General features: G+C 37.6%; 1 protein-coding gene across 12 annotated transcripts in view; it reads left to right on the forward strand.

Moving 5' to 3' along the window:
• The first annotated feature begins 1,310 nt into the window (after positions 1-1,310).
• adgrb1a (adhesion G protein-coupled receptor B1a) overlaps positions 1,311-15,587 on the forward strand; it is a 116,627-nt gene continuing 102,350 nt past the window's right edge. For 10 of the 12 annotated variants that reach the window (XM_048152058.1, XM_048152059.1, XM_048152065.1 and 7 more), the window contains exon 1: positions 1,312-1,896. The gene's annotated coding sequence lies outside the window, so the exon portion shown is untranslated. Of the gene's footprint in view, positions 1,897-15,587 lie in introns of all 12 variants that reach the window. The other 2 variants (XM_048152060.1, XM_048152063.1) reach the window with 1 other exon arrangement.

Consider the following 15,587-nt stretch of genomic DNA (forward strand, 5'->3'; position numbering starts at 1 on the left):
AATAATAATAATAAAAAAACTTATAATGGCTAAAAATGCAGATGCTGTTAGCTGAGAGTGTATAAAGATTTGTGTGGGTTGGGGTAAGGGATTGAAGTTGACATTACAAACGTGCATCTCACTGTATCTCTGTATTTCATGTGGATATGTGAGAAAATAACTGGAAACCTTTACTCATGCTCCTGCTCGGAAACACATTTTTCTCCTTCAATCTCACATCAGAGGGTTTTCCCTGCTGTGATGTCCAAGCCAAGGGCAAAACTAAAATAAATACAAGTTATTTGAACATAAAGGGTGACACATTTGTGCTTGACATCTCAATACGCAGTATAACTGGAAGTTAAAATAGATCAATGAAAAAACAAAATAGTGATATGTATACCTCAGGGAGGGACTTCTAGGAATGATTTACCCCAAAATGAAAATTCTTTCAATATTTAATCACCCTTATGTCATTATAAACCCATGTGACCTTTTTTTTCTGTGAAACAAAAAGAGAAATGCTCCATGCTGAGACAATGTAATGTAGATGTATGGACCAAAAAAAAAAAAAAATCTGTAATTCTGATCTTACGCACATTATGTTGCAAAGATTTCACACTTCCCCATGTTTACATGGCACAGGTAGCCCAGGACGCCAACTGCTGATCTAGATTTGCATCCTTTGCGCGCAAGAAACTGGCGTCTGGTGCCATGACGACATGTTTTTTTGCGTAATATTGCTCTCCCCGCTTCTGTCAGATTCTGATCGCTTCCATGAGAAACAGCTTTAGCATCAGAAGCCTCCCACTCCCCGCCCTCGAGCTGGAGAACCCAGTGTCTCCAGCTCGAGCGCGCGCGGTGAGCAGGTGGCCGCCCACGAGCCAAACGCTGGAGAAACCGCGAGAAGCCGAAGCGCGTTTTCCAAGCTCACCTCCGGTGGTTTGGCGCCAAAAATCTGTGCGAGCACAATTTACATTCAAATTGACGTCGCATATTGTTGTGTATCACGTTTTCCCCTCAACAGTTTAATAAATATCCATAAAAATGCATTTTTGCAACTAGTGCAGGTAGAAGTACTATTTAAAATAAGTCTCACAGAAGTGATATAAAACATACTTAGATATATAAATAAATAAAGTAATTAATAAAAATAATAAATTAATTAACTATTAAATAGACACACAAATATATTTTTTAATTATTTCTTGTAATATAGAATTATTATTTTTTATAATCGGCTTTGAATGGGTTAAACAACTGCTTCCGTGCGCGCGCGCTCTCTTTTTCCCTCTCTCCCTTTCTTTCTTTCTCTCTGTGCGCTTCATTTTCACTTTCTCATCGTTGTGTCTCCTTCATTCTTGTGTGACCCACGCAATGCTGTTGCTCCACAAGGGGGGGCTGCTGGATATATGCTTTAGTGCCCAACTCCCTGCCTTCAAACACTGAATCCAGTTTGTGTGGACAGAGCGGGCGAGCAGAGGAAGACTCCTACTGCCTCGACACGCACCGAGAGAACACCCGACCCCAGCCTGGGCTACACTCACCGCACACTTCCCTGGAGCCTTCACACACCACTTGAGGACTTTTTTATCCGGAAAACGGGAGAACCATTACGACTTGCGCTCTGGATTAAATAATAAACATTTGGGGAAAAGAGTAACATTATCACAAGTGACAGAACAGAAACACACATTAACAGGATCCGCTGTGAATTTATGGATGCTTGTTGCTTTATTTGGTCATTTGAGCACCTCTATTCCACTGGAGCAAACAGACCTCCTTTTGTGTCATTGTTCAAGCAGATATTGCCTGTTGAAAGAATGAATACACCGAACTTATTCTGAACAAGTTGGAGGAATAGTCGAAGGCTTTTTATGTGCAGACAAACAGATGGGACACGCCAACTTTTTGGAGGTAAACACTGGTTATGATTGCTGATATCTATAATGTGATTAGAGACCCCACATTACATGGTTACTGAATGAAATGCGTTTGCTCACACATAATGCATTTATCTAAATATAGAATCATATCAATTATGCCTTGTAAACAATAATTGAGTGATATCTCCTTTTACGCAGGGCTATTCTCATCAACTCTGTTGCATCTTTTGTCGCTTTATCAGATAATCACATGACAAATCTGTATAATTCTGTTTGAAGAGGATTATGCTGTGTTTGCGGTTCTCGTCAGTCGCTGTCCAGTGTACCAAACTGCGCTGTTGACCAGTCCAGTGTCCAGTGGACTAAATAGTTTTGACATAAGAACATGATTCAGAACAAACGACATTTGATCATTTTTGCGTCTCTAGAAGCAATTAAGCAGGTGATGTCTATGTCTTTTCCATTGGTTTTCCATTGTGCGCAATAGTTGCTGCTCGTATCTCCCTTGTGGAATGGGAATACACCTTCCCGTCTCGTGTCTCCTTCGCTTCCCCTATACAACATAAATGGACGGTCTAATACTTTATGCTTTTTGCAAAACTGTTTCCAACATGAACCAGGAACAAAGTTTTCCTCAAGTTAAGATTTTTACGACAAAAGACAGTTGTTTTTTCACAACTTTGTCTGTTTTTAATCGCATTTTAAATCGATTTACCATTATAATTGCAACAACACGTTGTCTATTTTGCAATTCCAGTGAGATGGAATCTGGTATTCGCTCATTTTTTAAGCATTTTATGTGAGATAACACACGTGACATAGTCTACTTTAAATATGATTACAGAACCCGTATGTCACTTGATATTAAGAGCAAAACACTTGTGATGGAGAGCCAGCACAGCGTTCAGCAGCACATGGAAAGAAAAAAAGGTTAAGAGCTCGTGTTTTGTCCGGTTCAGTGATGATGTCCCTCTTGAACAATGAGAATAAAAGGCAAACTCTCTCTTTTTCTCTCTCCCTCTCTATTTTTTGATTGCCGAGTACTTAATTTGCCTGCTGTTGTAAAATCACACAATAGGCCTATATACATAATAATAATAATAATAATATGCCAGTAATTTTATTAAAATAGTCTAATATTTGCAATATATACAATATAAAGTAAGATACAGCAAAACATTAATGAACAATAACTACAGTACCGGCTCCCTCTTCTCTCTCTTTCTGTTAAACTGTCTTACCACATGCTGCTTACAATGTCGAAAGCATGCGCCATTACACACCGACAGTATGGAAACTTCTCGTTTGGTAATAATAGATGTGGTTTGCTGGTGTTTGGCGGAGAGTTACTGATGGTGAGTGAGTAGAAGTTCCGTGTTTGTACAGTAGGGGGGACTGTGCCAGCGCTCAATTCCCTCCGTGGGAATAGGGGAATAAACGGCGATCACGGAGCAGGAGATGCCTCACTGCGCACTTTGAGACTCACGAGAGCCTCTGACTGCAGCACGCGCGAGCTGTGCCCGTCTGAAGCACACAGCCAAGCTCCACAACAACAGGTTATGATGTGCTCGACCTATGTCAAAACTATTTTACAAATATCTACAAAACATATTAATAATATGTTTTTTATTAGCATCACCAATAATAGCAACAATTATAGGATTTATTAGAAACACAGTTTAAAAATAAAATAATAATAATAATAATAACAGCTAGATATTTTTAGTGGTGAAACTCGCTGCCAAAATGTTGTATGTGCCTCTCTATGGTACTGAAGGTCCTCAGTACATTGGCCCAAGTCAAAAGAGCCCACCTCGATGAGTCTGTGATATTCTGGTGCTATACGGTTGCTAGGGTGTTCTGGCTGGTTGTTAGGGTGTGGCTAGGAAGTTGCTAGTGTGTTAGTGAAAAACCCAACCTGCAAGTTTTTATTACACTATGATCTGAATATGATCCGTCTGATTTTCTCTTTTTTAGTGTAAGTCTATGGGATTTTAGCCATTTTTTTTTTTTTTGCATGCCTGATTGCTTTCCAATAAGCTACATGATTTGAGCTCACATTATTATTATATTATAAATATAATAATATTTTATATTATAAATCAGCATATTAGAATGATTTCTGAAGGATCATGTGACAAACTGGAGTAATGGGTGCTGAAAATTAATAAAAAACATTACTTTTGCATTTCTTTCAGTATCATCGCAGAAAATACGTCATCATTCTGAAGGTTTTTTGGTGAAATATGCATGTCACAATCTTTGTGTTAAATCTAAATGGCACAGTCATATCAGTTCTGCCCGACTGCCTCTTTTAGATACATGTCTGCCGCGAGTCTCCGGGGAATTTTGAGCTTAAGAGGCAAACATAGAACGCAGCGCTTGCCCTGTGGACACAGATATTTGGACGGCTGTGTTTTCTTCATCTGAGGAAAAGGAGAAGGGTTGATACATTGAGAATAAAAATAGATCAGGCTGACAGCATAGTTCTGAATCACGAGCTGGGGTGAAATTGGGCAAGCTGGCATTATTGGCTTTTTTGGAGGGCAGCCATGCATGCCTTTTAACCTAGATGTCCCGCTTTTGTCTTTTTCCTGTACATCCTTATTCTGTCATTTACTTCGTCTCTTCTTATTTCTTTATCGTCCAAATGACCACAAATCCAAAGAGGAACAAGATTCAATAAGAGACACATTATTAAGCACAATCATACATGCACTATCACACCAGATTTGTGCATGCACAAGCCTCTCAACTAGTCTGTTTGTGACAGGTTCCTGTTCCCAACATACACAGAAACACTTCTCACGCTCTCTCCCTTGGTTTACACAGCACCTCATGGTCTGAAAATAGTGTTTGAGGCTTTTCATAGTAGAGAAACTTGGAAGGGTTTTGAATACACTCACGGTCAAAAGATTTGATTATTTAATAATTTTTTTAAAAATGTTTTATGCTGGGCTGCATTTATTTGATTATAAATACAATGCAGCAAAACAGTAATATTGTGAAATATTATCAATATTTTTCTATTATTACTAAAATAACTTTCTATTTTAATATATTTTAAAAAATTAAAATTTTGCATGTGATGGCAAAGCTGAATTTGCAGCATCATTACTCCAGTCGTCAGTGTCACATGATCCTTCAGAAACTATTCTAATATGCTGATTTAGTGCTCAAGAAACATCTCTTATTATTTTCAATGTTGATTTTGCAGCTTTGAGTAATTAAGTATATATATATATATATATATATATATATATATATATATATATATATATATATATATATATATATATATATACACACACACACACACACACAGCATCATTGTTTCCACCAAATATTAATAAGGACCATTATTAATAAATGAGCACCAAATCAGCATATTAGAATGATTTCTGAAGGATCATGTGACACTGAAGACTGTAATGATGTAATGTTTAGTAATGATGCTGAAAATTCAGCTTTGACACCATAGGAATAAATTATATTTTAAAATATATTAAAATAGAAAGCAATTATTTTAAATTGTAATAATATTTCACAGTATTACTGTTTTTACTGTATGTTTCATCATATAAATGTAGCCTTGTGAGCATAAGAGACTTTCAAAAACATTAAATAATCTTAATTATTCCAATCTTTTGACTGGTAGTGTAGATATACAGTAGACTGGAAATGATTTGGTATAGAAATGGGGGAAAAGATTGGGACACATTACAGGCCAAACTCAAACCTACGCTGCCAACATGAGCACCACATTTAATGTGGCCGTACTATGGCTCTACAACCTATACCATGAGTTCACTTAAAACTCCGTGATGCTGCATACATCCCTTAAACTATGTTGCTGACTATTTTGACCTCTAATGATGGAGTTGGTACAGAGAGGGCAGCAGGTGTTGTGCGAATGAGGTCGGTATGTTTGCAAGGTGCTAACCGATTAGTGGTATGATTGTGCACAGGAGCCTGTGGCCCCTGGCCATCCTCGTTGAGCACAATGATCAGGGCTGGAACACAGCGCATTTGGCCATTCGCTCTCTAATTAGGGTCTAAATCAGGGCCTGTGCTCCTGCCTAATGAATCTTAGACAGAGAGATGAGAGACAGGGAGAGCAGGCTTGGAATGAGGTGTGAGGAGAACACAGATTCCAGCATCCCATCTGAGGTCCTTGCCATGAAAGTGTATTAATGGCTGGTTTTCAAAAGCTGCACAGATGGCTTTGCCACTGTGTGTGTTTGTTCTGGTGCTGCATGATGCAACTTTGGTCGCTTAAGAGTAAAAGAGTAAATGTGTGTGTTATGCAGTGAAGCCATTATGTATTTGATGCAATGACAAAATGAGGCATATCTGATTTGGATAAATCCGGATGTGGGTGGGGCTTAAACCAGAAGTGCCCAAATCAGTGGCGGCTGGTGCAAAAAATATTTGGGGGGGCGCAAAAAACCCCAAAAAAACCCCCAAAAAAACAAACAATTTAGAAATGCAGGAATGAATAGGCCAATTGTTAAATATCCATTTAACAAGTGATATAATAATGTATGTATCTAAAACATGGAACATTCAGTATTTAAAGCATGCCATAGGGCTGAGATCTAAAAAAAATATATATCTGTATTTAATTAAAAAAAAAATTTATTTAAGATCCTGCCCAATATTGTCCTAGAAACAATGTTCATATTGAAGGCTATAAAAACAAACATGAATGTAACTGTGTAGTATATTCTATAAATTTTGTGCAAAAAAGGGGTCAAATCACATTAGGCCTAGGCTACATTCTAAAATTGTACCTTTACAATCTAAAAACAAAATGTTTTTTGAAGCAGAAATTAAATACACTAAACTAAAAATGAAAATAAATAAAAACAAAAGAACAGACTAATAATAATTATTATTTTGATTACCCTAGAATAGTCACTTTACACAGTTACTGCTATCGTACAAATACACTTAGTTGTAGGTTCGAAATTCTACATATGACATAATTATGTTCACCAACAAAAACAAATTTTCAACAAATATTTTGAGCAAAATGTATTTTACTCAGATTGAACTCCGTCTGTTCGGCGCGCAGCGGCGCTAGTTCACGGAAGTTTGTGCTTACTGAAGGCTCGTCCACGACTGACTGCAAAATGGAAATATTTTCTCAACTTTCTAACTTTTACAGATGGAGAATTTGTCTGTGAAATGTAAATTATGCACTGAGGAAATTATTAAATGTCACTTCAGCTTAAAAAAAATTATTAATAGAGGTATGTTTGTTTCCACCAATCGCTGCACAAGTTAAGGTTACGTATGATGACGACAGCACGTTAGTGCGAGCCCTCCCGGAACCCATAGAGATTGCATTGCAGTGCCTGCAATTCGAAAAAAAAGTTCTTTGAATGGAAGTCTATGGGAGCACTCGGGGCAAATCTCCGCCAGACTGAAATGCCCAAAAAGAGGCGGTACTCCACAGAGCGTGACTCGACGCTGATTGGACTATATCCAGAAGCAGAATAAACAGCCTAGCAGTGACAGCTAGCGTAACTCTGTGGTTGAATGTAATTGAAAAATCCGTCCCTTTCTCACTTTGGTGGTGCGTCGCCCTATTGGCCTAATGAAGAAACCGCCCCTGGCCCAAATTTAGATGTAACTATTCCATTAACAGTTTCTATGTAGCAAATATTTATTGTATAATATAAATAAAAGAAAGAAAAAATGCTTATTGTGGGGGGTATCACACACAATTTCTGTCAATCTCATGTTAATCTTGAGTACCTATAGAGTAGTAGTGCATCCTTCATATCTCCAAAAAGTCTTTAGTTTGATCATGTTTATAAAAGATACATACGCTGTACTGAGTCTTTCCGAAAACATCCGAGCTCCTGGAATTGTGCCGTGTGCGCAGAGCTAAAGAGTGACGAGCACACACAGCTTTTGCGTAGCGATCGTCTGCAAGCTATCAATGGTCAGCTAAACAAATGTATTTAAATACACACAATACATCATCGCATTATCCCTGGATAACTTTTGAATCCCTACAATGAATATAGCGTATAGTGAATGATGAATAACGAATTTATGAATTCACTACGTTCGTGTCGTTTACATTATATGCACTTAGGTGCCTATTGCCAACGAAACAGACATATGAAGCAGTTTTACTCACCACCTGCGGTTCCGACTCATGACCCGAGATCATTACCGCTGTGACTGCTCCATCTTTCAGTTTCAAATGATCTGTAAATCCAGAGTAGAACTGGGCCTTGTTTATGAAAACATAAGCACCGATCCTGAGGGCTCGAGCAGCCACAGAAAACACAAGATATTCTCCATTCATTTTAACCAATAAAAAAGTGATTGCAACTATCAGTTTCTATGGTTATTTTAATAACAAATATCGAGAGCACATCAATGTAATGCGTGAGGACAAAACTCCCAGCTCCACTTTACGCTGGCTTCTTTGGGAAGCAAGGTTAACTTTCCCTCACAACCAAAAACACACTTCTTTGGTGACATTGTTGATTTTGTGAAGTACTGTGACCTGTGCAGTGCTGCCGACGACTTCTGTAAAGCCAAATGCGCGTTGAAGGGCGTGTAAAATATGCACACCATTGTATCTTAGTTCATTGTCACTCTTAGAAAAAATGGAGACTGAAACACAGCCATCCAATTTGAACTTGAAATCACACTGTGCACATTTCCAATCATTGGCTTCACAGACTTACCTTTGCTTTGTAATGATAGATATAGTCGTTAAAATATCACTTTATCCTTGTGCTTAATATATAATAATATATAATATATATATAAATCACCCAGGCCATCTTCTCAGATCCAACACATTATCCTCTCCAGTGATTTTAGGCAATCTGGGATGAACAAATCTTGATACCAAAATCAGCATCCTCATTTGGCTCTGTTTACACCTGTTATTAAGATATTCAGATGGTGTTTTGGTTGATCGGATCACAAGTAGACGAGGGAGACACATTCCCGTTTACACTTTTTTTCCCACTTTTGACCACTTCTGTCCTGATTTCTTTGAGGGGAGGCTCTATAGACGGGTTAACTTATGGGATTTTTCAGATCTAATAGAAGAAATAAGCTCATGCAATTCACATGTGAACGTGAGCGAAGACAACGGAAAAACATATGGAGAGCAGCAGCTTTCGTTTCTGCTCTGACAGCCGCAAGATGACGCTGAACGCTGAGCGTGAGTTAGAAATCAGGACTGGTGAGAGAACATTGTGCTTGGTATGTATTTCATCTTCAAACCAAACTTGGGTCTTCAGCCGACAAAGTTTAAATCCTGTCTGGCTGGCGTGCTTCCCATAATGTTTACGCATTAGGTCAGTAGGCGGAGAGTAGGCAGTCTTTTGCAATCAGGTCGAATGCGTTTTCGTCTGGAAGTGGTCGAAAGTGGATAATTTTAGACCCTGTTTACACCTGTATTTAGCGTCGTCCACTTGTGATCCGATCGACCAAAACACATCTTAAGGTGTAAACAGGGCCAATGACTCGTTCACCGGTCGTCACCCCACATAAAGGTGAAGTACATGGAAAATAATGAGGCCTTTGTGTCTTGACTGAGTGCAGAGTCAGAGAGGCTCTATGGTTTTGCTCCATGAAGCAGCGATCTCACAGATCTGAGCTTAAAATAAACCTGTGATTGCTTCAGGGAGGGAAACACCTTGTTTGAGAATGCTTTTCTCACACACATACATCTCTCTCTGTGTGTGTGTGTTTTTTTTTTTTTACCTAAATTATGCAGTGAAACTCCATGAGTGGAAGGATGGCAGATGACACAAGTGTGAGGACACCGGAGCTGTATGACACCTTTGTCAGCTAATTATAGATGGCAGAGTACGACTAGAGCTTGATGACGGAAAGCTTTTTCTTGGCTATGCGAGTATTCATATTTTTAAATGTCAAATGCATGTGCACATGAGGCGTTTCATTGTTTCACTGGCACCCATGCGGATGCCACAATCAAACACCCCTACACACTGTAAATATTATTTTATTCTTTCCTCTAAGCAAAGCGTCAAATTAGGCCACTGTTCTTCTAATGTGAAGATAACATAGCATGTTGTCCTTTCAGCACTATTTCTCACTATTTAAGAAGTGAAAATTAGCCTGGCAGACATTTGCGGTACTGTGCAGAGATTTTTTTGTTGTGGTTGATTTGATACATAATTGAATTGGAGTGACTTCCAATGCTATGTCGCTGAGCATGTTTAGTGAAAAGTAAGATAATGATCTTCCGTCCCTTTTCCAAGCCATTTATTCAATTACTTTTAAACAACAGGTCTTAGTGGAGACATGAAATCAACTCCTCAAGTTCACAAGTTAATTACAAAATTACATTTTTGTTTTATGATTGAAACTGTCAGAAAATTACAGAATTATTTTCCTTGGAAAGTATGCTTGTGCAACCCACAATACTTTATGGGAAATTATATATATATATATATATATATATATATATATATATATATATATATATATATATGATATGTATCATAGCTTTCTCCTTCACTCTGTAGTTTTCTTTCACTCTTTTCACCTTTAATATATATATATATATATATATATATATATATATATATATGATATGTATCATAGCTTTCTCCTTCACTCTGTAGTTTTCTTTCACTCTTTTCACCTTTAATATATATATATATATATATATATATATATATATATATATATATATATATATATATATGTATATACACATATTGCATATATCAATCTCTTTTGCATCTGTTTCACTGTTTCATATATATATATATATATATATATATATAATGTATATACAACATATTGCTAATATCAATTTTGACAATCTGTTTCACTGTTTCACTATATATATATATATATATATATAATGTATATACACACATATTGCATAATATCAATCTCTTTTGACAATCTGTTTCACTCACAATAGAGAAAAAAAGATCGCAATTTCCATTTCATGCCGCCTTTAAAAACATAAAATGAGTCAGTTAAAGGTGAAAAGAGAGAAAGAAAACTACAGAGTGAAGGAGAAAGCTATGATACATATCACAGATGGTGAGTGTTCTGTTCTCTGTGATTTCATTTCAAATATTTGTTTGACCCTTCATTTGCAGCAACCAAGAACATTTAGGAAAAAAAGACAAAAGAAGGCAAAGCGACTTGCTTTTATCTCTGACTCACTTTTTATAATTCTTCTTTCCTTTACTCTTTAGTCATTTGTTTTCTGAAAAGACAGAGTGTTATTCATGCTAAAACTGTTGACACAAAGGGAGTCCCTGTCTACAGCAATGTGTGCAAGACTGAATAGCTCAAAATCGTTACATCCTGGAGTGCCTACGCAATTTCGTACAAGAAAGCTCTTTTAAAGACTTTTCGGGGCTTTGTGCCGTGCCGGTTTAAGGCCATTTTGTGTACAAACTTCAATCAAAGGGGTCTGTAATAGCGAATGAATGAATGTAGTCGCTCTTTTTCCGCCTGTCTGTGTTCTCTTGTGAGAACAAAGCTGTCTTTGATGTGAAGTGCATGCATAATCCTCTGTATCTGACATTGCATCTCTGTCGCGGAGTAAAGCCCCCTCAAATCTCGGAAGGCCTGCGTCTCCGGAGCAGTGTCGTTAACTCCCCCACTGCGCCGCGTGTCACTCTCGGCACCGTTGTAGTGCTTGAATAGCTGTCAGCGCTGCGTGTTTGCTATTGTGATATACCTGACTCCATCACTGTAACTGTTTGTTACCTGAAGACACGTTTGTGACTTTAAGTCACTGTTGCGTCGGTGTTCTAAGGACGCATCGTTCTTATTTTATTTTCTGTCGTCGTTCGTTTTTTCAATTCTGAGTTCATAGCGGCCTTTCAACATATCGCGGCAGACGTCGCTTCTCTCGTTGCTTTTTATGACCGTGTAGACATAAAAAGCAACAAGAACAGATAAACCCCAGTGTTCCTCATCTGTGATTCTTTTTACTGGCTAACATGCTGTAACCAAATCTGTCTTTTGAACATCTGCCAGTAATTTAGACTTGCTTTTTTCTCTCTGTGTTTATCATAAAAGTATTTTGTATTTTTCCCTCCTTCGATAAACAAGCACACGGATGAGAAAAGCAGAAGAAAAGTGAAAACATCTGCTCCCGGAAGTGCAGACTGTCCAATCTGGTCATGTCAGCCTTTTTGTAGGCTCTGGTGAATTAGAGCGTTTATCTGTGGCAGTGAAAACTCTTTCTTTCCATTCCATTAATTTCCGAATTCTGCACAAATGTGGTTTTCCTCAGGCAAACTGCAGCTGCATTTCTGTTTACTGCACATATGATGCCTTGTGTCATATACAGGCCCAGATTTGAAGGGGTCATGTGTCTTTTCTGAAATCCACATTAAAGGATTAGTTCACTTCAGAATTGTAATTTAATTTAATTTTAAGTTTATCTCTTTCTTGCTTTAGTCGAAAAGAAATTATGGATTTTGAGGAAAACATTCCAACTTCAACGGCTACCAACAAGTTGAAGGTCCAAATTGCAGTTTCAATGTAGCTTCGAAGGGCTCTACACGAAACTTGTCTAGCGAAACTATCGATCATTTTCTAAAAAAACAAAATTATATTCTTTTTAACCACAAATGCATGTCTTGCACTGCGTTGGAAAGGTAGGCGGAAGTACTGCAGTTGGGCAAAAAACTCATCTCATTTTCTCCTCCAACTTCAAAATCACTGACATCGTTGTTTTATGTTTTTTGTAAAGACCGTTTGACTTCACGCGTGACCTTTTCAATGTGATTATGTAATTATGTGGTGCATCGCAGAGCAGTGCAAGATGAGCATTTGTGGTTAAAAAGTATATAAATGTTTATTTTTTTTTTGGAAAATGGCCAATCATTACACTAGACAAGACCCTTATTCCTCAGCTGGGATCATTTAGGGCACTATGAAGCTGCACCGAAACTGCAATTTGGACCTTCAACCCGTTGGTAGCCGTTGAAGTTCACTGAATGGAGAAAAATCCTGGAATGTTTTCCTCAAAAACCATAATTTCTTTTCGACTGAAAAAAGAAAGATGTAAACATCTTGGATGACATGTTGTGAATGTGAGTGTCATTTGTATTGAATTTGAAGCCAGTGTAGTCTGATTTATTAACAAATGACTCTTATGAACCAATACTTTTTAGTTAAAGGGATAGTTCACCCAAAAATGAAAATTTGATGTATATCTGCTTACCCCCAGAGCATCCAAGATGTAGGTGTCTTTGTTTCTTCAGTAGAACACAAATGATGATTTTTAACTGCAACCGCTGCCGTCTGTCAGTGGTATAATGCAAGTCAGCGGGAACTTGGACTATAAGAGTAAATAAAACACGACAGACAAATCCAAATTAAACCCTGCGGCTTGTGATGACACATTGATGTCCTAAGACACGAAACCATCGGTTTGTGCGAGAAACCGAAGAGTATTTCTATAATTTTTTTACCTCTAATACACCACTATGTCCAACGGCATTCATCACTCGATTCGTTTGGTCTGATCGCGCTCTGACAAGTAGTCAGTGATGTCTCGCTCTAATTGAAGTATATGCGCGAGACATCACTGCCGTTGTCAGAGCGCGATCAGACCAAACGAATCGAGTGAATGCCGTTGGACATAGTGGTGTATTAGAGGTAAAAAAATGATAGAAATACTCTTCGGTTTCTCGCACAAATTTACTCTTATAGTCCAAGTTCTCGCTGACTTGCATTATACCACTGACAGACGGCAGCGGTTGCAGTTAAAAATCATCATTTGTGTTCTACTGAAGAAACAAAGACACCTACATCTTGGATGTGCTGGGGGTAAGCAGATAAACATCAAATTTTCATTTTTGGGTGAACTATCCCTTTAATCAAAAACATACAGCATGAGCAGCGTAGCACCAATTGACAATCAAATGACTCGTATGAACTGTTCACTTTCTAGTGAATCAAAAATGTACAGTGTGACCAGTGTGTCCCAATTCACAAATGACTCTTTTAATGAATAGTATAGCAAATAAGACAAATTACCAGTTCCAAATCAGTCTGAAACACTGACCTTTACCATCATTTACAGATTTAGCAGATAGATGATTTTTTTAATATGTAAGCAAAATTCATGTCAGTTCTCGTAGTAACACATATTGAGTACCTGTCTGTGACTGCACCGTTCGTGAAGAATTCAGATTAATATGCTATTCAAGGTTGGCTAAAACATGCCTGTTTTATACCCACATTTTTTTGTGTAGCTTGCTTCTAAAGGACTTATTCTCTACTTCACTCTGTCTTGCAAATGTCAATCTGTCCACATTGTCCACACAGATTCTTATAATAGGACTATATATCTTTTCTAATGAGAGAGAACGAGAGAGATTAAACAGGCTGTAATCTCTCTTCGTCTTTCTCTCGCTCTCAGGTCGGGACAGTTTGATGGATGGAGGAGGTCATCTCTCAGGCGCTGACAGTGATAGCCTGTGTCAGCCCTCAGATAGTGACATGGCTCAGTTGCTCTCGTTCCCTCCTCCTGTCATCCTCCTGTTCTTTTAGTATTATCTTTACTGTACTGAGGACAGATGGGGTGGGGTTACCTCAGAAAGAGGTTTGGATTACTCTGTATGTCTTTGCTGGCATGAAATAGTGTCCCACCGGTACTGTCAATGCGTGTAATCATCCATATCCCCCTGTGGAGTCTGCGTGACTTGGCTTCTCACTCAAAACCCTGCTGGGAAACCAGGTCATACTAGCATAAGGTGGTCAAGCTGGTTTTTGGAACATGGTGAATGTTTTTATTTTTTTATTTTTGCTGGTTCAAGATGTTTTACCAGCCCAGCCAGGTCCTCACCAGCTGGTAGTGCAGTTGGTCAACCAGCTAAACCAGCTTGAACCAACAGCTTGGACCAGCTAGAAACCAAATGAAACCAGTTCCAAAACACAGATCAACCTGGTTCTAGCTGGATGTTGTTTACAAAAAATAGTAGCAGTACTTCGATACAGTGTGTTTCTTCTGCTTCAAACTAATATTTACCGGGGCCATTCACACATAATGGCTTATGCATTGAAAACTGCAATACGAGGGGATTGGAATGGGGAAAAAAGCAAGGTTTCGAGACACTTCTTTGAACTTAAATTCTGTTTTTAGAATGCTGTGTCATGCGTGAGACACTGGAAAAGATGCAAGACACGAATGGACAAACAGTTTTTTTTTTTTTTTTTTTTTTTTTGGTTATATGAATGATTTTTTACCACACCTTTATCTTTATTTGCACTGTTTATTTTAGCGATCAATGTGTAGATTTTACAGTTTTACCTTTGTCCCAGATTTTTAATCAAAAAAATCATTGATAATATTATTTATATTTTTATATTTATATTTTATATTATTTGTTTATTACTTAAATAAACAAACCATTTCAATATATTTTTTGGGGGAAAAAAAAAACAATATTAAAAAATTAACTGTAATTTCCACCATAATGTCCAATTTTGCCCCTAATAAAGTTTTTAAATGGTGTCAAGTGAAGATAATTACTGAAAGGAAATACAAAACGTGAAACAAAATATGTAAATATCACTTGTATAAATCATGCAAAAACTGAATATATCATTTTCAATGCTAGCTATGAAACTAGCTTCATTAAGACCAAGAAATGTTGGCCATTTTATTCCAAAATTAAAGAAAAAAAGTTTAAAATATGATTTCCAATACATAATTTCAGATGTGGT

This window comes from Megalobrama amblycephala, linkage group LG13, assembly GCF_018812025.1.
Source record: "Megalobrama amblycephala isolate DHTTF-2021 linkage group LG13, ASM1881202v1, whole genome shotgun sequence".
NCBI lineage: Eukaryota > Metazoa > Chordata > Actinopteri > Cypriniformes > Xenocyprididae > Megalobrama > Megalobrama amblycephala.